This window comes from Canis aureus, chromosome 15, assembly GCF_053574225.1.
Source record: "Canis aureus isolate CA01 chromosome 15, VMU_Caureus_v.1.0, whole genome shotgun sequence".
Classification (NCBI taxonomy): domain Eukaryota; kingdom Metazoa; phylum Chordata; class Mammalia; order Carnivora; family Canidae; genus Canis; species Canis aureus.
The window spans coordinates 61,883,289-61,903,073 of NC_135625.1; the positions used below are offsets into that span (position 1 = coordinate 61,883,289).

At 41.8% G+C, this 19,785-nt stretch overlaps 1 protein-coding gene across 14 annotated transcripts in view; it reads right to left on the minus strand.

Moving 5' to 3' along the window:
* Positions 1-19,785, minus strand: part of LOC144285016 (uncharacterized) — a 293,890-nt gene that overhangs the window by 94,645 nt on the left and 179,460 nt on the right. For 10 of the 14 annotated variants that reach the window (XR_013353390.1, XR_013353389.1, XR_013353384.1 and 7 more), the window contains exon 6: positions 11,037-11,236. The exons of 3 other annotated variants lie outside the window; for them this stretch is intronic. The gene's annotated coding sequence lies outside the window, so the exon portion shown is untranslated. Of the gene's footprint in view, positions 1-11,036; positions 11,237-15,035; positions 15,056-19,785 lie in introns of those variants that run through there. One more of the 14 variants, XR_013353399.1, reaches the window with a different exon arrangement.

Below are 19,785 nucleotides of genomic sequence, written 5' to 3' on the forward strand. Positions count from 1 at the left end.
AGCCTGATCAAAAATGGGAGGGGGACAAAAAAAAAAAAAAAAAACAAGCAAGCAAAAAAAACCCTATAAGCCCAATTCCAAAGGCAGGAGAGCCTGTGCTCATCTTCTGGGAGAGAGGCCCTGTGTGCCAGCTCACATTTAGACCTGACCTACTAAAGATGCCCCTACAGGATGCAAGGGGGCAGGGCTTAGTGTGAGTGGCTCTAGTCTCCACTGGGGATGCTGTGTTGTACACTGAAGTCTGAGTGTGCTGGTGTGTGTGGAGAAGATAGTGTCACCTCCCTCGTCTTATTGGCAGGGAGGGGAGCTCACACCCATTGCTGTTCAGAAAGCCCTCACAGAAAAGTAAATAATCTCCTCTCTTGTCCCAGGCTTCCTGCATATCCCTGCCCTCAACCCGTCTGTGTCTGGGCCATTGGCATACCCACTATTACCTTTCTCCTATGTTTTATCTCTGGCATACAGCTGGGATTCAAGCATTGCATGGACTTCTAAAAACTCAGAATTTGAGCTCCACATTTGATTTTTTTTTAGATTTTTATTTATTTATTTATTTATTTATTTATTTATTTTTTCATGAGAGACATAGAGAGAATGAGAGGCAGAGACAGGCAGAGGGAGAAGCAGGCTCCATGCAGGGAGCCTGACATAGGACTTGATCCTGGGTCTCTAGGATCACACCCTGGGTTGAAGGTGACGCTAAGCCGCTTAGCCACTGGGCTACCTAGAGCTCCACTCTTTGTGAAAACTTGCAATAGTCAGTTCTTCTTGATTCCCCAGTCAATGGTTTGGGGGGAATGTTTTTCTTCACAAACCTGGGGTGCTGCTCTCTCTCCCCCTCTTTCTTTCTCTCTCTGCTCTCTATCTGTGGAAAGTGCTCCCTCTCCTCCACAGTCTGTGGCTTCTCTCTCCCAAGTTGGTGTCTCTGCACATGATACCTGCCATGTTCTCTCTCTGTAATTATGTAATTGTGTAGATTGTTCTCTTAATCCTCAGGCCCATTTCTTAGGTGTTCAACATGATTTTATGTTGCTCGAGCTGTATTTGAGGCATGAGACAAACCCAGGGTCCTCCTACCACTCTGCCATCTTTGCAGTTTGTCTCTAATCTTATTATTCTTATGTCTTAGTTCTCTTTTAACTTTTCTGTGAATGCACAATGTTTAAAGACAAAGAGGAGAATTTCCTGCAAAAGGTTTTTAGTAGATATTTTAAACACAACATTACTGGGAAAATTGCTTGGAAGCTTCCAATCTGGAATCCAAGAAAGATTTTTATGTTTATCAGCCCTTTTCTGAGTGTCTGAGGAAACAGGAAGTTCCACAAACTCAGGCCATCTGATCTTTAAGAATGTATTCAATTAACAAGCTTCTCCTCACAACTGCTATGTGCCAAAAACTGCAGTAGACACTGGTGGAAAATATAAGTCAGACACAATCTCTATCCTCAAAGAGCTCAAAATTTAGTAGAGGAGACAAGTAAACAGAAAATTATAACTCAACATGGAAAGAAAGAAATAAAGATATGAGGGGATCCCTGGGTGGCACAGCGGTTTGGTGCCTGCCTTTGGCCCAGGGCACGATCCTGGAGACCCGGGATCGAGTCCCACGTCGGGCTCCCAGTGCATGGAGCCTGCTTCTCCCTCTGCCTGTGTCTCTGCCTCTCTCTCTCTCTCTGTGACTATCATAAATAAAAAAAATAAAAAAAAAAAAGATATGAGCAAAATCCTGTGTGAGTAAAGTGAGAACATGTGGGTTGTAGCTTGCTCTGGGGGACCAAGTAGGAGAGGCATTTGCACTGTTCTTTAAAAAGGGTAGGTGTTTGAGTGACAGAAAAAGGAAGTGCATTCAAGACAGATAGGTACATGCCAGACTTGATGACAGGAGAGGAAACAGCAACTTTCCCATTTAAGATTCTTTTTTTTTTTCTTTTTTTTTTAATTTATTTTTTATTGGTGTTCAATTTACTAACATACAGAATAACCCCCAGTGCTCGTCACCCATTCACTCCCACCCCCCGCCCTCCTCCCCTTCCACCACCCCTAGTTCGTTTCCCAGAGTTAGCAGTCTTTACGTTCTGTCTCCCTTTCTGATATTTCCCACACATTTCTTCTCCCTTCCCTTATTTTCCCTTTCACTATTATTTATATTCCCCAAATGAATGAGAACATATAATGTTTGTCCTTCTCCGACTGACTTACTTCACTCAGCATAATACCCTCCAGTTCCATCCACGTTGAAGCAAATGGTGGGTATTTGTCATTTCTAATAGCTGAGTAATATTCCATTGTATACATAAACCACATCTTCTTTATCCATTCATCTTTCGTTGGACATCGAGGCTCCTTCCACAGTTTGGCTATCGTGGCCATTGCTGCTATAAACATCGGGGTGCAGGTGTCCCGGCGTTTCATTGCATTTGTATCTTTGGGGTAAATCCCCAACAGTGCAATTGCTGGGTCGTAGGGCAGGTCTATTTTTAACTCTTTGAGGAACCTCCACACAGTTTTCCAGAGTGGCTGCACCAGTTCACATTCCCACCAACAGTGTAAGAGGGTTCCCTTTTCTCCGCATCCTCTCCAACATTTGTTGTTTCCTGCCTTGTTAATTTTCCCCATTCTCACTGGTGTGAGGTGGTATCTCATTGTGGTTTTGATTTGTATTTCCCTGATGGCAAGTGATGCAGAGCATTTTCTCATGTGCATGTTGGCCATGTCTATGTCTTCCTCTGTGAGATTTCTGTTCATGTCTTTTGCCCATTTCATGATTGGATGGTTTGTTTCTTTGGTGTTGAGTTTAATAAGTTCTTTATAGATCTTGGAAACTAGCCCTTTATCTGATACGTCATTTGCAAATATCTTCTCCCATTCTGTAGGTTGTCTTTGAGTTTTGTTGACTGTATCCTTTGCTGTGCAAAAGCTTCTTATCTTGATGAAGTCCCAATAGTTCATTTTTGCTTTTGTTTCTTTTGCCTTCGTGGATGAATCTTGCAAGAAGTTACTATGGCCGAGTTCAAAAAGGGTGTTGCCTGTGTTCTTCTCTAGGATTTTGATGGAATCTTGTCTCACATTTAGATCTTTCATCCATTTTGAGTTTACCTTTGTGTATGGTGAAAGAGAGTGGTCTAGTTTCATTCTTCTGCATGTGGATGTCCAATTTTCCCAGCACCATTTATTGAAGAGACTGTCTTTCTTCCAATGGATAGTCTTTCCTCCTTTATCGAATATTAGTTGCCCATAAAGTTCAGGGTCCACTTCTGGATTCTCTATTCTGTTCCACTGATCTATATGTCTGTTTTTGTGCCAGTACCACACTGTCTTGATGACCACTGCTTTGTAGTACAACCTGAAATCTGGCATTGTGATGCCCCCAGATATGGTTTTCTTTTTTAAAATTCCCCTGGCTATTCGGGGTCTTTTCTGATTCCACACAAATCTTAAAATAATTTGTTCTAACTCTCTGAAGAAAGTCCATGGTATTTTGATAGGGATTGCATTAAACGTGTATATTGCCCTGGGTAACATTGACATTTTCACAATATTAATTCTGCCAATCCATGAGCATGGAATATTTTTCCATCTCTTTGTGTCTTCCTCAATTTCTTTCAGAAGTGTTCTATAGTTTTGAGGGTATAGATCCTTTACCTCTTTGGTTAGGTTTATTCCTAGGTATCTTATGCTTTTGGGTGCAATTGTAAATGGGATTGACTCCTTAATTTCTCTTTCTTCAGTCTCATTGTTAGTGTATAGAAATGCCACTGACTTCTGGGCATTGATTTTGTATCCTGCCACGCTACCGAATTGCTGTATGAGTTCTAGCAATCTTGGGGTGGAGACTTTTGGGTTTTCTATGTAGAGTATCATGTCATCGGCGAAGAGGGAGAGTTTGACTTCTTCTTTGCCAATTTGAATGTCTTTAATGTCTTTTTGTTGTCTGATTGCTGAGGCTAGGACTTCCAGTACTATGTTGAACAGCAGTGGTGAGAGTGGACATCCCTGTCTTGTTCCTGATCTTAGGGGAAAGGCTCCCAGTGCTTCCCCATTGACAATGATATTTGCTGTGGGCTTTTCATAGATGGCTTTTAAGATGTCGAGGAATGTTCCCTCTATCCCTACACTCTGAAGAGTTTTGATCAGGAATGGATGCTGTATTTTGTCAAATGCTTTCTCTGCATCCAATGAGAGGATCATATGGTTCTTGGTTTTTCTCTTGCTGATATGATGAATCACATTGATTGTTTTACGGGTGTTGAACCAGCCTTGTGTCCCAGGGATAAATCCTACTTGGTCATGGTGAATAATTTTCTTAATGTACTGTTGGATCCTATTGGCCAGTATCTTGTTGAGAATTTTTGCATCCATGTTCATCAGGGATATTGGTCTGTAATTCTCCTTTTTGGTGGGGTCTTTGTCTGGTTTTGGAATTAAGGTGATGCTGGCCTCATAGAACGAATTTGGAAGTACTCCATCTCTTTCTATCTTTTCAAACAGCTTTAGGAGAATAGGTATGGTTTCTTCTTTAAACGTTTGATAAAATTCCCCTGGGAAGCCATCTGGCCCTGGACTCTTGTGTCTTGGGAGGTTTTTGATGACTGCTTCAATTTCCTCCCTGGTTATTGGCCTGTTCAGGTTTTCTATTTCTTCCTGTTCCAGTTTTGGTAGTTTGTGGCTTTCCAGGAATGCGTCCATTCCTTCTAGATTGCCTGATTTATTGGCGTATAGCTGTTCATAATATGTTTTTAAAATCGTTTGTATTTCCTTGGTGTTGGTAGTGATCTCTCCTTTCTCATTCATGATTTTATTAATTTGAGTCTTCTCTCTCTTCTTTTTAATAAGGCTGGCTAATGGTTTATCTTTCTTATTAATTCTTTCAAAGAACCAACTCCTGGTTTTGTTGATCTGTTCCACAGTTCTTCTGGTCTCGATTTCGTTGAGTTCTGCTCGAATCTTTATTAACTCCCTTCTTCTCTTGGGTGTAGGATCTATTTGCTGTTTTTTCTCTAGCTCCTTTATGTGTAAGGTTAGCTTCTGTATTTGAGTTCTTTCCAGTTTTTGAATGGATGCTTGTATTGCGATGTATTTCCCCCTTAGGACTGCTTTTGCAGCATCCCAAAGATTTTGAACGGTTGTATCTTCATTCTCATTAGTTTCCATGAATCTTTTTAATTCTTCCTTAATTTCCTGGTTGACCCTTTTATCTTTTAGCAGGATGGTCCTTAACCTCCACGTGTTTGAGGTCCTTCCAAACTTCTTGTTGTGATTTAGTTCTAATTTCAAGGCATTATGGTCTGAGAATATGCAGGGGACAATCCCAATCTTTTGGTATCGGTTCAGAGCCGATTTGTGACCCAATATGTGGTCTATTCTGGAGAAAGTTCCATGTGCGCTTGAGAAGAATGTGTATTCAGTTGAGTTTGGATGTAAAGTTCTGTAGATATCTGTGAAATCCATCTGGTCCAGTGTATCATTTAAAGCTCTCGTTTCTTTGGAGATGTTGTGCTTAGAAGACCTATTGAGTATAGAAAGAGCTAGATTGAAGTCACCAAGTATAAGTGTATTATTATCTAAGTATTTCTTCACTTTGGTTAATAATTGATTTATATATTTGGCAGCTCCCACATTCGGGGCATATATATTGAGGATTGTTAAGTCCTCTTGTTGAATAGATCCTTTAAGTATGATATAGTGTCCCTCTTCATCTCTCACTACAGTCTTTGGGGTAAATTTTAGTTTATCTGATATAAGGATGGCTACCCCTGCTTTCTTTTGAGGACCATTTGAATGGTAAATGGTTCTCCAACCTTTTATTTTCAGGCTGTAGGTGTCCTTCTGTCTAAAATGAGTCTCTTGTAGACAGCAAATAGATGGGTCCTGCTTTTTTATCCAGTCTGAAACCCTGCGCCTTTGAAGGGGTCATTAAGCCCGTTCACATTCAGAGTTACTATTGAGAGTTATGAGTTTAGTGTCATTATGATATCTATTCAGTCCTTGTTTTTGTGGACTGTTCCACTGAACTTCTTCTTAAAGGGGAATTTTAAGAGGCCCCCTTAAAATTTCTTGCAGAGCTGGTTTGGAGGTCACATATTCTTTTAGTTGCTGCCTGTCTTGGAAGCTCTTTATCTCTCCTTCCATTTTGAATGAGAGCCTTGCTGGATAAAGTATTCTTGGTTGCATGTTCTTCTCCTTTAGGACCCTGAATATATCCTGCCAGCCCTTTCTGGCCTGCCAGGTCTCTGTGGAGAGGTCTGCTGTTACCCTAATACTCCTCCCCATAAAAGTCAGGGATTTCTTGTCTCTTGCTGCTTTAAGGATCTTCTCTTTATCTTTGGAATTTGCAAGCTTCACTATTAAATGTCGAGGTGTTGAACGGTTTTTATTGATTTTAGGGGGGGATCTCTCTATGTCCTGGATCTGAATGCCTGTTTCCCTTCCCAAATTAGGAAAGTTTTCAGCTAGAATTTGTTCAAATACATATTCTGGCCCTCTGTCCCTTTCGGCGCCCTCGGGAACCCCAATTAAACGTAGGTTTTTCTTTCTCAGGCTGTCGTTTATTTCCCTTAATCTATCTTCATGGTCTTTTAATTGTTTGTCTCTTTTTTCCTCAGTTTCCCTCTTTGCTATCAACTTGTCTTCTATGTCACTCACTCTTTCTTCCACCTCGTTAACCCTCGTCGTTAGGACTTCTAGTTTGGATTGCATCTCATTCAATTGATTTTTAATTTCTGCCTGATTAGCTCTAAATTCTGCAGTCATGAAGTCTCTTGAGTCCTTTATACTTTTTTCTAGAGCCACCAGTAGCTGTATAATAGTGCTTCTGAATTGGCTTTCTGACATTGAATTGTAATCCAGATTTTGTAACTCTGTGGGAGAGAGGACTGTTTCTGATTCTTTCTTTTGAGGTGAGGTTTTCCTTCTAGTCATTTTGCTCAGTGCAGAGTGGCCAAAAGCAAGTTGTATTGGGAAAAAGAGAAAAAGAGAGGAGAGAAAGAAGGAAAGAAAAGAGAAAGAGAAAAGAAAGGGGAAGAAAAAAAAAACGGAAAAAAAAAAAAAGAAGAAAAAGAGAAAGAAAAAGAAAGGAGAAAAAAAGGGGGTGGGGGAAGGAAACAAATCAAAAAGCAAAACAAAACAAAACAACAACAAAAAAAAAAAAAAAAAAAAAGAACCACTGGGGAGTATCTTCTGATTCTGTGTACTTTAAGTCCCTTGGCTTCTCCTGGAAGTTGTCAGTCAGTCTAGCTGGTCTTCTGGGGGAGGGGTCTGCTGTGCTGATTTTCAGGTTTTAGCAGTTGGGGGAGCTGCTGTGCCCCTGCCTGGTGCAGGGCTCAGTGGGGGTTGTTTACCCCGGGAGGCCGCAGGAGGAACAGCCCCAGTGGCGGGGCAGCTCTGGAAACCTGGATTCAGCTCCGGCAGGAACTCCGTCTGCAGGGCCTGGAGGCTCCAGGGCGGGGCCGCTGATCTGCTCAGCTCGGGGCAGGAGCATCCTCGCTGTCCTGGGCCCTCCCGGCCTCTGCCTGTCCCGGGGGAGGCCGGATCCTGGGCTGTGTCCCGGCGCCCTGTGCTCCGGAGCCTGCGCTGCTGGATTCGCGCTCCCGGGCCGCGCAACCCCCTCCGCGGAGCCGCCGCCCGAGCCCCTCCGAGCTGCTCCTGGAACCGCGCAGCCCCCTCCGCGGAGCCTCTTCCTCCGCCCGAGCCCCTCCGAGCTGCTCCCGCCCCGCAGCCCCCTCCGCGGAGCCGCCCCCGAGCCCCCCCGAGCTGCTCCCCCCCGCAGCCCCCTCCGCGGAGCCGCCCCCGAGCCCCCCCGAGCTGCTCCCCCCCGCAGCCCCCTCCGCGGAGCCGCCCCCGAGCCCCCCGAGCTGCTCCGGGTCCCGCCGCGCGCTGCAGCCCTTAGGGAGCTCGGCGCACTCTCCCGGGGCGCAGGTGTCTGTTAGTGTCCCCGGGAGCCCGAGGGCATCCCCGCCCTCCCGGGTCCTGCTCCACCTCCCTGCGAGCCCCTTTCCGCCCGGGAAGGTCGGTGCAGCTCCTGCTCCTCCGGGACGGGGCTCTCCTGTCCTGGGGACACTCGCCCCGGCCTCAGCCCGGCTCCTCGCGGGGCCCCTCCCCCTTGGAGGCCTTTTGTTTCTTTATTTCTTTTTCCCCGTCTTCCTACCTTGATAGAAGCTGAACTCTTCTCACTGTTGCATTCCAGCTGGTCTCTCTTTAATTCTCAGGCCGAATTCATAGATTTTCAGGATGATTGGAAGGTTTTCTAGGTAATTTGGTGGAGACAGGTGATTTGGGGACCCTACTCTTCCGCCATCTTGCTCCTCCCCCCCCCCCATTTAAGATTCTAAATCAGAGTTCTAGTTAGGGTTCTTCTGGTTGCAGTGCAATCTAGGAAAATGTCTCCACAAGGTAAAGGATCAAGGCATCAGTAAGGACTGGCCATCTTCCCCTGTCTGTGACCACCAGGTCATCCTTTTGCTTCTCCAGCTGCTCTTTCATGCTTTTCCCTCTCCTGACCAACTTCGCTCTGAGTCTCTAGTACGTGAGATATCTGTGACAATAATGACCCCATGCTCGCACTTACCCGGAACTTCCAGGTTGGGCATTCACACCGCTTTTGTGTCCCCCTTCAAATTCCTGAGAGAGAGTATCTAAACAGCCCAGCTCAGTTTTCATTCATGTCTACTGAACATCATAAAAGTGTCACCTGGTGAGCAGTTAACCAGCATCTCATATTGACAAAGAAAACAATCTGTCTTTTGATTCCTCTTTCTAATTAAATTTAAAAAATTAATTTAAAAAATATTTGTATTTACTTAAGAAAGAGACAAAGAGAGAACAAGCAGGATGGGGGAGGGTGGAGAGAGGGAGAAACAGGGTCCCTGCTCAGCAAGGAGCCCAATGTGGGGTTTGATCCCGGGACCCTGATATCATGACTTGAGCCAAAGGCAGATGCTTAACCAACTGAGCCATCCAGGCACCCCTCAATTCCTCTTTCAATGTTAGGTCCCTGGCTCAATATTCTGGATTCATGTTTTCAAACTGAGGAGTTCTATGATTTAGCTACTCTGCAACCTTAGCTGCATATTAAAACTACCTCTAAGACATAGTTTAAAATTCTGATGCCAAGACACCATCTTCAGAAATTCTGATATAATTGATTGGACTGGGATGAGGCTCTGCATGTGATTTCATTGTGCACACATATCAAGAACCATGAACACCTGCTTTTAGTGCATTGTGGGAGAACTGATACATGGCTCCCTCAATCAGTGACTAAAGGCATCTTTTTAGTTTTGGTCATCAGCCTCAGCCACGTACACGGATGCTCTCTGACAACACTCAGCTAATCCTCTATATTGTAGGTATATATTGCCAAAAACAGATGGTATTGCCTCAAAGGAAGGAAGTAGTAGCTTATTCTCACATACCTATATCTCTCCCTTCAGAAATGTAGGATTCCATATAACAGAATAGGGAATAAGCTAATGGAGAAAAGCAGGAAAATGTATAATAAGCTAAATTCTCACTGGGATTCCCAGATTCTATTAACTAACGATAACATTAGCTATATGGTTTATGCAGTGATCCTGAGGCAGCTGACTTTGACAAATAGCAAATAGCAAATTCTCCACACCACCTCACCTCCACGTGTATTTCTCCCCATTTGGTCAGAGTCAGTTCCTCCAATATACAGTGAGGACCACCTCCTTATCTCACTTTGTCCCAGCCCCTAACAGGATTATAGGATTATAGAGATACTCATATCTCCATCTAAATCATCTGCCCGGTTGGAAAAATCCTAGATGGGGTATGTTTCCTGGGATGTGTCCCTCAGGAGTTTAGAAAAACAGTTTCTTCTTCAGTAGCTAATGGGGTGACAGTCCTGCTCAGGTTATTCCTGACCTGCAGCCACAAGGTTAATTTTCTGTCTCTAAGATTCATGTTCCCTGAATCATCCAAAAGCAACACTGCAGGACTAATGTCAAGTGATTTAGCCAAAGGTTTCCTGGCATGGGCTAGCAGTTAGATATTTATCCTGGGCTTGGACTGCCAACGGTATCATATGAAAATGAGGCAAAGCAGTGGACACACAGTTCAGGGGAAGCACCTGTTTGGCACCTATATTTTGGAACTCAGAGACCCCCAGAAAGACACTGAATCATTTAAGAAATACCAAATACATTATAAATACCAGGACACATGTGCAAGCACATCAGACTGTGATCATCAGCTCTTGGCTAACATGTGAGGTCACAGGTATATGTAATTTAAACATCATTCCCAATGCAATGTCCATGATTCATTATTAATAATTGCACAAATTTAGGTCCAAGGAGAATATGGTGAGCAGCTAAACTATCTACTTCTCCTTTCACACCTCCTCAGATATCACCCTATACATCCAGGGAGATGGTGATTGTGCCTGTGGAGAAGGAAGCCTATACTTCCTTTAGGAGATGAGCTAGTCAATTGCATTCCTCTTCTCCCTACCTAGTGGAAGAGGGGAAGTTCCTCTCCTGACATAGGAGAAGCCTGAAGGTAAGCCCACACAGTGAAGGCAGGAAGTATGGCTCAGACATTCTGATGATAAGAAAGTTTTTTCTCAGATTCTCATCTCTGATGCCACAGAAACACTGGTCACCATGAGGGCTGAGAATACCAGTACAACACACCTCTCTCCCTTTCACCCTTCTCTACTTATCATTCTACTTGCCCAAGGTCATCTCATTCAGCCCACTGCTTCCAAGAACTGGTATTTGCTGCAGTGATGACAGGCATGCTATCCTGTCCTCTCCTTTCACCCCTCTCCAAGGTCTCCCAGAGATCAAGGAAGTTAACCTGAGCAGGCATCAGTCACATGTCCATGCCTGTATGCTACAGTTGGGACATAGCCAAGATAATTCCAGGAATTGGACTTGGACAATATCCTAAGATAACCTTTCTTTTTCCCCAGGGCCTAGGTAAGTTGTATAGTTTGAGACAGGCTGCCTGAAGTTTGAACCCACTTTGTGTCTTCTTTTTCCACCTTTTACAACTGGTTGCCTACAGTTTACCTGAGGTCCAAACTGGAGGGAGAGAAAATCAGGTCTTAGAATTCAGCACAACTCTTCACACTTGGCCCAACAAGTCTTAAGTATAAGAAGTTGTGTCTTCCATGATTCAGGTCTCAAAGTTTTCAATGTTAGAGCTCCTTTTGTTATCTCATATCCTCTGTTCATATTCATCTATTTCATAAAGAATTTTGAGTTGTGTTCTGTGCCAGAAAGAGGAGATAGAAAGGAAAATATAGCACAGAGACTTGACCTCAAGGATCTCAAAGAATAATGTGACACTCTTGACTCATATTGTAACAAATGTGGTTAGGATTATTTTTCATTATAAGTATTCATTTTCCTTAATTATATTAATCTCATCAACTACTTTTCATTAATATAAAAATTGTTCTTGTAGTTAATCATACACATCAATTTATTCACTATTTGGATAGAGTAGCCAGTTCAGAGTGAAGGAAGAAGATGCAGGACTTTAGGATGGAGCCTCCAGAAAAAAATGTTTCCATGTACTATATGATATGATACCTAATATGTAAATATGTGAAAGGAATTTAAAATAGGTATATAGAAGTTTGTGCATATGTAAAAACATTGCTTTTATTTTGTAAAATACAAAATCAGAAAGAAGAATGAAATCATACTTAACTCCATAATGAATGAAGTTTTCATAATAATAATATAGTCACTGATCACTGATTTAATTAAAATAGTACTAATTCAGGGGAGGATGAGAAAGAGAAGTGGGATCTAAAAGAGTTAAATCAATGTCCATCATAACAAAAAGTGAAAAAAATCTAAAACTGATAAGTCAATCACTAGCAGTATAAGCTTATCATTCAGAGGTGTGAAAATAATTACTAGAAAAGTTTAAAGTGGTTTTCTCCATAAAATAGGATAAAAAGGGCAGTGGCCTACAGTTTTTGAATTGCATTTTGAGTATGAGCCTTTTAATATCATTTGCTTTTGTAAAACATGTGTGTGTTTTACTTTGAGTTAGAAAATGGATTGTTTTTTTGTTGTTGTTACCTTACCTTTCAGGAGACTATTCTAACTATGCTTAACTTTAACATGCTACTAAGTGCAGGGTACTTATAAGCATCAAAAACTGAGCAATAGTATTGATCTCAAGCATCTTAGCCAATCATTAGTTCCTGACTGAAGAATCCAAGATCAAGGAAAAGACAGATAATTCTATACTATTCCTGCAAGTGACAGAACAAAAAACAATGATTCACAGTAGAATAATGACATCCACAGATGTCCCTGTTCCTCACTCAATATAACAAAAACACAGTTTGGGTTAATTCAAAGAAGAATCTGACATATGTTCACCTGTCCACCAGCACATCACAGTAGATTTCTGCACTCTGAGTGACTGATGTGAACCCAAATCAACCTGTTATGATCTTGCTCCAGTATACCTTTTAACATTTGCTCCCGGTGTTTTCATTCAGAAATCTTGTGCTCTATCCACATTGGTCTTCTTACTATATTCAAGGTATGTCATTTTTTTCTACCCCACAGCCCTTGATTACACCTTTAACTATCCCATGACTTAGATCTATGCCATTTTCTCCACCTCTCTGAATGCTACCCATCTTTCAATACTCAGTAGATTGACTTCTTATTACAAACATGTGATATGCAAAGAACCACTAGGAACTGCAGAAGTTAGTCCCCTAAGAGCTCTATGTTTCATTAGAACATGAATGCAAGAAGGCAGGTAGTTATAATATAAGGTAAAGTTAAGTAGATTCCATAAGAAAAGTATACTCAAAATACTGAGTGTTTAAAATGTGTGTCATGACATCAATTTAGAAGAATTAGAATATATTTCATATAGTAGAGAGTTATTGAAACACACCTCAAGGAATGCAGGTGACATGCAAATGGAAATGTGAACTTTGCAAAGGCACAGTGGAGGGTTGGAAGGATAAGCAAAGTTCAATTAGCAGAGCATCTTAAGGGATCAATGAAAAGCCCACTTCAGCTAAGAAGTATGGATCTATGTTGGAGAGTAGCAGGAAGTGAATCTGTAAATGCAAATTGGTGACATGGTAGAAGACCTCAAATGTCAGGTTGTGGAATTTTTACTTACTCCAGTAGGTAAGATAACTCTGTAGATTTTGAGAGATGAAGTGGCCCGATCAGAGTGCTCCTTCATAAAGATTAACTTAGGGGCACTTGGGTGGCTCAGTGGTTGAGCATCTGCCTTCAGCTCAGGTCGTGATCCCAGGGTCCTGGGATAGAGTCACACATAAGGCTCCCCACGGGGAACCTGCTTCTTCCTCTGCCTATATCTCCACCCCCCCCCCCATGAGTAAACAAAATCTTAAAAAAATAACTTTTCAGTAGTTTTTAAGATAATTTAAATTGGAGGAAATAGAATATAGAGACAGCAGTTAGAAGCAATTCTAGTAATTGCAGTAAAAATTTTTGAGGATATGAACTACTGTCATCAAGAAGGAAATAAAGAAGGATGGGTTGAAATGGGGTAGAAGAAGATCTCCAAGTCACTTGATGGCTGGTTGGTCCATCTTGCCATCTATCTTGCTCCATACAAAGAAGACTCTACTTTTTGTACCTGACAGACTAAGAAAATGGTGGTAGCAATGGAAGGAATTTGATTATTTGATTATTATGTTTTGGATACACTGAGTTGAAGTGTTAGTAGCATGTCCACGTGGAAGTGAATAACAGAACACTGGAATGAGGGTCAGGAACGGGACATTCAGATATTTCAGCACCAAAATGATACCTGAAGCAGGGGGGAGGTATAAACAGAAGAGATCTCTACAAATAATAACTTTTAAAAGTCTTTGTTTATGGGGGTGGGAGAAAGAGACTGAAAAGAGAAGAAGCATCTTATAACAAAGTGATCCCTCTCTTTTAGCTATTGTATTTTTTGTTGTTTGTTTTTGTTTCACTAATTTATTTCACAGAAGAAAGCAAACATGTGGGTCAATTTTGCCATCTTGAGCTGAAAGCTCATAATAGCAAAGATTCTAATGGAGATTTAAAGGATTGTATCTGAAAGGAAGGGGGTAATTCTGGAGTGGATTACTTAAATATTTGGTTGGCACTGCCCTATTCCCAGCCCAGTTGAGGTCCCTGGAAATTATCCTGAGACCTGAAGGACATGATGAACTGGAAGAAGGGGAAAGTGGGTAGTTACCATCTGATTTGCCAAGAACTGAGAGGTTTCCCAGTACACAAGACTTTCAGTGCTAAAATGGAAAGTTCTAGGCAAAACAGGGTAAGCTGGTCCCACCCAAAGGGATGGAATGAAGAAAGTGGGCAGAAATGCCATAGGTCTCAACTTGTTTATTTCACTAAGTTCTCTCAAAATGTGTCCAGGGCTAGGAAGCAACATTTATATTTAAAGTGAGTACAGGGATCCCTGGGTGGCGCAGTGGTTTGGTGCCTGCCTTTGGCCCGGGGCGCGATCCTGGAGACCCGGGATCGAATCCCACGTCGGGCTCCCGGTGCATGGAGCCTGCTTCTCCCTCTGCCTGTGTCTCTGCCTCTCTCTCTCTCACTGTGTGTCTATCATAAATAAATAAAAAAAAAATTAAAAAATAAAATAAAAAATAAAGTGGTACAACTCAGATGGATGAAGCTCCTAGTTCACTGGGGGGGGGGGGGGTAGGTGTGGGGGTGTTTCTATCAGCAATCATTCACCATAGAACCAGAGCCTCAAGACCTAACCAGATAAAATGTCTGGGGTCCAATCTCTGCAGAAATCACAAGGCAAAATAGAGGATAAGAGAGGGCAGGACTCTGATTAGGGTAGTGCTAGGCTGGCAAATGGAAAGTCAGCAACAATTATTTCACATAATTGAAGTGGTTAATATGGCAAGCAAGTGAATACAGGTGGATTAAGTTGACCTCTGGTACAAGGACATTACTTACGCTATAAACCAGGAAGAACAGCCAGAACAGGAGTATTCATGACAATGTGCCATTGTGCAGATCCTGTTGACTTCTCCTGAAGAAGCAGAAACTGTCTAAAAGGATACCTGAAAAGGTTAAGAGGATGTGTTGGAAGCCCTGTCAAATGGCCTATAGAGACTCATAAACACAACCTTCTTCCTTTCCATCCCTTCAGAAATCCCAGAGAGCAATGCTTCTTCATCCTCCTATGCTTGGCTGAGCTCCCAGTTTAGATATTAGTCCTAAATTCTAGGAGCAGAGGTTGACCACAAAGATTAAACTGCAATGTTAAATTCCAAGGAGCAGCACAATAGAATGAGAAGGGGATGGCTTTGGCAAGTAGAGAAACCTCGACATTGATGTAGTCCGACCACTTATTATTTGCATCATCCTAGCAAATTAACTTGTAACATTGGTTTCATAGAGGGCATCACACAAGGGGTTTTGTGAGACAGGGACATAATCAGATGAAAATGTCACTTGAGGGACACCTGGGTGGCTCAGTTGGTTAAGCATTTGCCTTCAGCTCAGGTCATAATCCCAGGGACCTGGGATTGAGCCCTGCATCATGCTCCTTGCTCAGCACAGAGACTGCTTCTCCTTCTCCCTCTATCTACAGCCCTGCTTGTGCTCTCTCTCTCTCTCTCTCTGACAGATAAATGAATAAAATCTCAAAAAACAGTAAAATGCCACTTGGCATTTGCCAATACATGAGAAAGGGAACCTCTCTTCTACCTTCATAGAGAGGAATCCAACTCCCTGTGTGTGTGTGTGTTTGTGACTGTATTTGTGTGACTGTGTATGTGATTCTGTGTGTGTGTGACTGCATGTGTAATTTTGTAAATATGTGTGTGTGTGTGCATGTATGTGTATCTTCAGGTGACCCTCCTTTTTTTTGGTATATTTCTTATTAAAAGTTCGATTTGTCAACATATATTATAACACCCAGGGCTCATCCCATCAAGTGCCCCCCTCAGTGCCCATCACCCAGTCACTCCATACCCCCGCCCACCTCCCCTTCCACTACCCCTTGTTCATTGCCTAGAGTTGTCTCTCATGTTCTGTCACCCTCTCTGATATTCCCCACTCCTTTTCTTTCCTTTCCCTTTTAATCCCTTTCACTATTTTTTATATTCCCTCTATGAGTGAAACCATATGTTTGTCCTTCTCCGATTGACTTACTTCACTCAGCATATTGTCCTCCAGTTCCATCCATGTTGAAGCAAATGGTGAGTATTCGTCGTTTCTAATGGCTGAGGAATATTCCATTGTATACATAGACCACATCTTTATCCATTCATCTGTTGATGGACACCGAGGCCCCTACCACAGTTTGGCTACTGTGGATATTGCTGCTATAAACATCGGGGTGCAGGTGTCCCAGTGTTTCACTGCATCTGTATCTTTGGGGTAAATCCCCAACAGTGCAATTGCTGGGTTGTAGGGCAGGTCTATTTTTAACTCTTTGAGGAACCTCTACACAGTTTTCCAGAGTGACTGTATCAGTTCCCACCAACATTCCCACCAACAGTGCAAGAGGGTTCCCCTTTCTCCACATCCTCTCCATTTGTTGTTTCCTGTCTTCTTAATGTTCCCCATTCTCACTGGCATGAGGTGGTATCTCATTGTGGTTTTGATCTGTATTTCCCTGATGGCCAGTGATGCGGAGCATTTTCTCATGTGCATGTTGGCCATGTCTATGTCTTCCTCTGTGAGATTTCTGTTCATGTATTTTGCCCATTTCATGATTGGATTGTTTGTTTCTTTGCTGTTGAGTTTAATAAGTTCTTTATAGATCTTGGAAACTAGCCCTTTATCTGATAGGTCATTTGCAAATATCTTCTCCCATTCTGTAGGTTGTCTTTTAGTTTTGTTGACTGTTGCTTTTGCTGTGCAGAAGCTTTTTATCTTGATGAAGTCCCAATAGTTCATTTTTGCTTTTGTTTCTCTTGCCTTCATGGATGTGTTTTGCAAGAAGTTACTATGGCCAAGTACAAAAAGGGTGTTGCCTGTGTTCTCCTCTAGGATTTTGATGGATTTTTCTCTCACTTTTAGATTTGTCAACCATTTTGAGTTTATCTTTGTGTATGGTGTAAAAGAGTGGTTTAGTTTCATTCTTCTGCACGTGGCTGTCCAATTTTCCCAGCACCATTTATTGAAGAGACTGTCCTTTTTCCAGTAGATAGTCTTCCTTGCTTTGTCAAATATTGCTAGTTGACCATAGAATTGAGGGCCCATTTCTGGTTCTTCACTCTGTTCCATTGATCTATGTGTCTGTCTGTGTGCCAGTACCACACTGTCTTGATGACCACGGCTTTGTAGTACAACCTGAAATCTGGCAGTGTGATGCCCCGGCTATGGTTTTCTTTTTCAATATTCCCCTGGCTATTCAGGATCTTTTCTGATTCCATACAAATCTTAAGATGATTTGTTCCAACTCTCTGAAGAAAGTCCATGGTATTTTGATAGGGATGGCATTAAATGTGTACATTGTCCTGGGTAGCATTGACATTTTCACAATATGAATTCTTCTAATCCATGAGCATGGAACATTTTTCCATCTCTTTGTGTCTTCCTCAATTTCTTTCAGAAGTGTTCTATAGTTTTTAGGGTATAGATCCTTTACCTCCTTGGTTAGGTTTATTCCTAGGTATCTTATGCTTTTGGGTGCAATTGTAAATGGGATTAACTCCTTAATTTCTCTATCTTCAGTCTCATTGTTAGTGTGTAGAAATGCCACTGGTTTCTGGGCATTGTTTTTATATCCTGCCACACTGCTGAAGTGCTGTATGAGTTCTAGCAATCTTGGGGTGGAGGCTTTTGGGTTTTCTAGGTACAGTATCATGTCATCTGCGAAGAGGGAGAGTTTGACTTCTTCTTTGCCAATTTGAATGTCTTTTATTTCTTTTTGTTGCCTGATTGCTGAGGCTAGGACTTCTAGGACTATGTTGAATAGCAGTGGTGAGAGTGGACATCCCTGTCTTGTTCCTGATCTTAGGGGAAAGGCTCCCAGTGTTTCCCCATTGACAATATGATATTTGCTGTGGGCTTTTCATAGATGGCTTTTAAGATGTTGAGGAATGTTCCCTCTATCCCCTACACTCTGAAGAGTTTTGATCAGGAATGGATGCTGTATTTTGTCAATGCTTTCTCTGGATCTATTGAGAAGATCATATGGTTCTTGTTTTTTCTCTTGCTGATATGATCTATCACATTGATTGCTTTACGAGTGTTGAACCAGCCTTGCATCCCGGGGATAAATCCCACTTGGTCACGGTGAATAATCTTCTTAATGAACTGTTGGATCCTACTGGCTAGTATCTTGTTGAGAATTTTTGCATCTGTGTTAATCAGGGAGGTTGGTCTATAATTCTCCTTTTTGGTGGGGTCTTTGTCTGGTTTTGGAATTAAGGTGATGCTGGCCTCATAGAACGAGTTTGGAAGTATTCTATCTCTTTCTTTCTGAACAGCTTTAGTAAAATAGGTATGGTTTCTTCTTTAAACGTTTGATGGAATTCCCCTGGGAAGCCATCTGGCCCTGGACTTTTGTGTCTTGGGAGGTTTTTCATGACTGCTTCAATTTCCTCCCTGGTTATCGGCCTGTTCAGGTTTTCTACTTCTTCCTTTTCCAGTTTTGGTAGTTTGTGGTTTTCAGAAATGCGTCCATTTCTTCTAGACTGCCTAATTTATTGGTGTATAGCTGCTCATAATTTGTTTTTTTAAATCGTTTGTATTTCCTTGGTCTAGGTTGTGATCTCTCCTTTTTCATTCATGATTTTATTAATTTGAGTCTTTTGTTTTTAATAAGGCTGGCTAATGGTTTATCTATCTTATTAATTCTTTCAAAGAACCAACTCCTGGTTTTGTTAATCTGTTCCACAGTTCTTCTGGTCTCGATTTCATTGAGTTCTGCTCGAATATTTATTAGCTCTCTTCTTCTGCTTGGTTTAGGTTTTATTTGCTGTTCTTTCTCCAGTTCCTTTAGGTGTGAGGTTAGCTTGTCTATTGGAGTTTTTCCCAATTTTTTGAGGGATGCTTGTATTGCAATGTATTTCCCTCCTAGGACTGCTTTTGCTATATCCCAAAGATTTTGAACAGTTGTATTTTCATTCTCATTAGTTTCCATGAATCTTTTTAATTCTTCTCTAATTTCCTAGTTGACCCTTTCATCTTTTAGCAGGATGTTCTTTTACCTCCACATGTTTGAGTTTCTTCCAAATTTCTTCTTCTGCTTGAATTCTAGTTTCAAAGCATTTTGGTCTGAAAATATGCAGGGGACAATCTCGATCTTTTGGTATCAGTTGAGACATGATTTGTGACCCAGTATGTGGTCTATTCTGGAGAAAGTCCCATGCGCACTTGAGAAGAATGTGTATTCAGTTGTGTTCAGATGCAAAGTTCTGTATATATCTCTGAGATCTATCTGGGCCAGTGTATCATTTAAAGCTCTTGTTTCTTTGGAGATGTTGTACTTAGAAGATCTATCGATTTTAGAAAGCGCTAGATTGAAGTCACCAAGTATAAGTGTATTATTATCTAAGTATGTCTTTACTTTGGTTATTAATTGATATACTTGGCAGCTCTGACATTTGGGGCATAAATATTCATGATTGTTATGTCCTCTTGTTGGATAGACCCTTTAAGTGTGATATAATGTCCTCTTCATCTTTTACTACAGTCTTCGGGATAAACTTTAATTTACCTGATGTGAGGATTGCTATCCCAGCTTTCTTTTGAGGATGATTTGAATGGTAAATGGTTCTCCAACGTTTTATTTTCAGGCTGTAGGTGTCCTTATGTCTAAAATGAGTCTCTT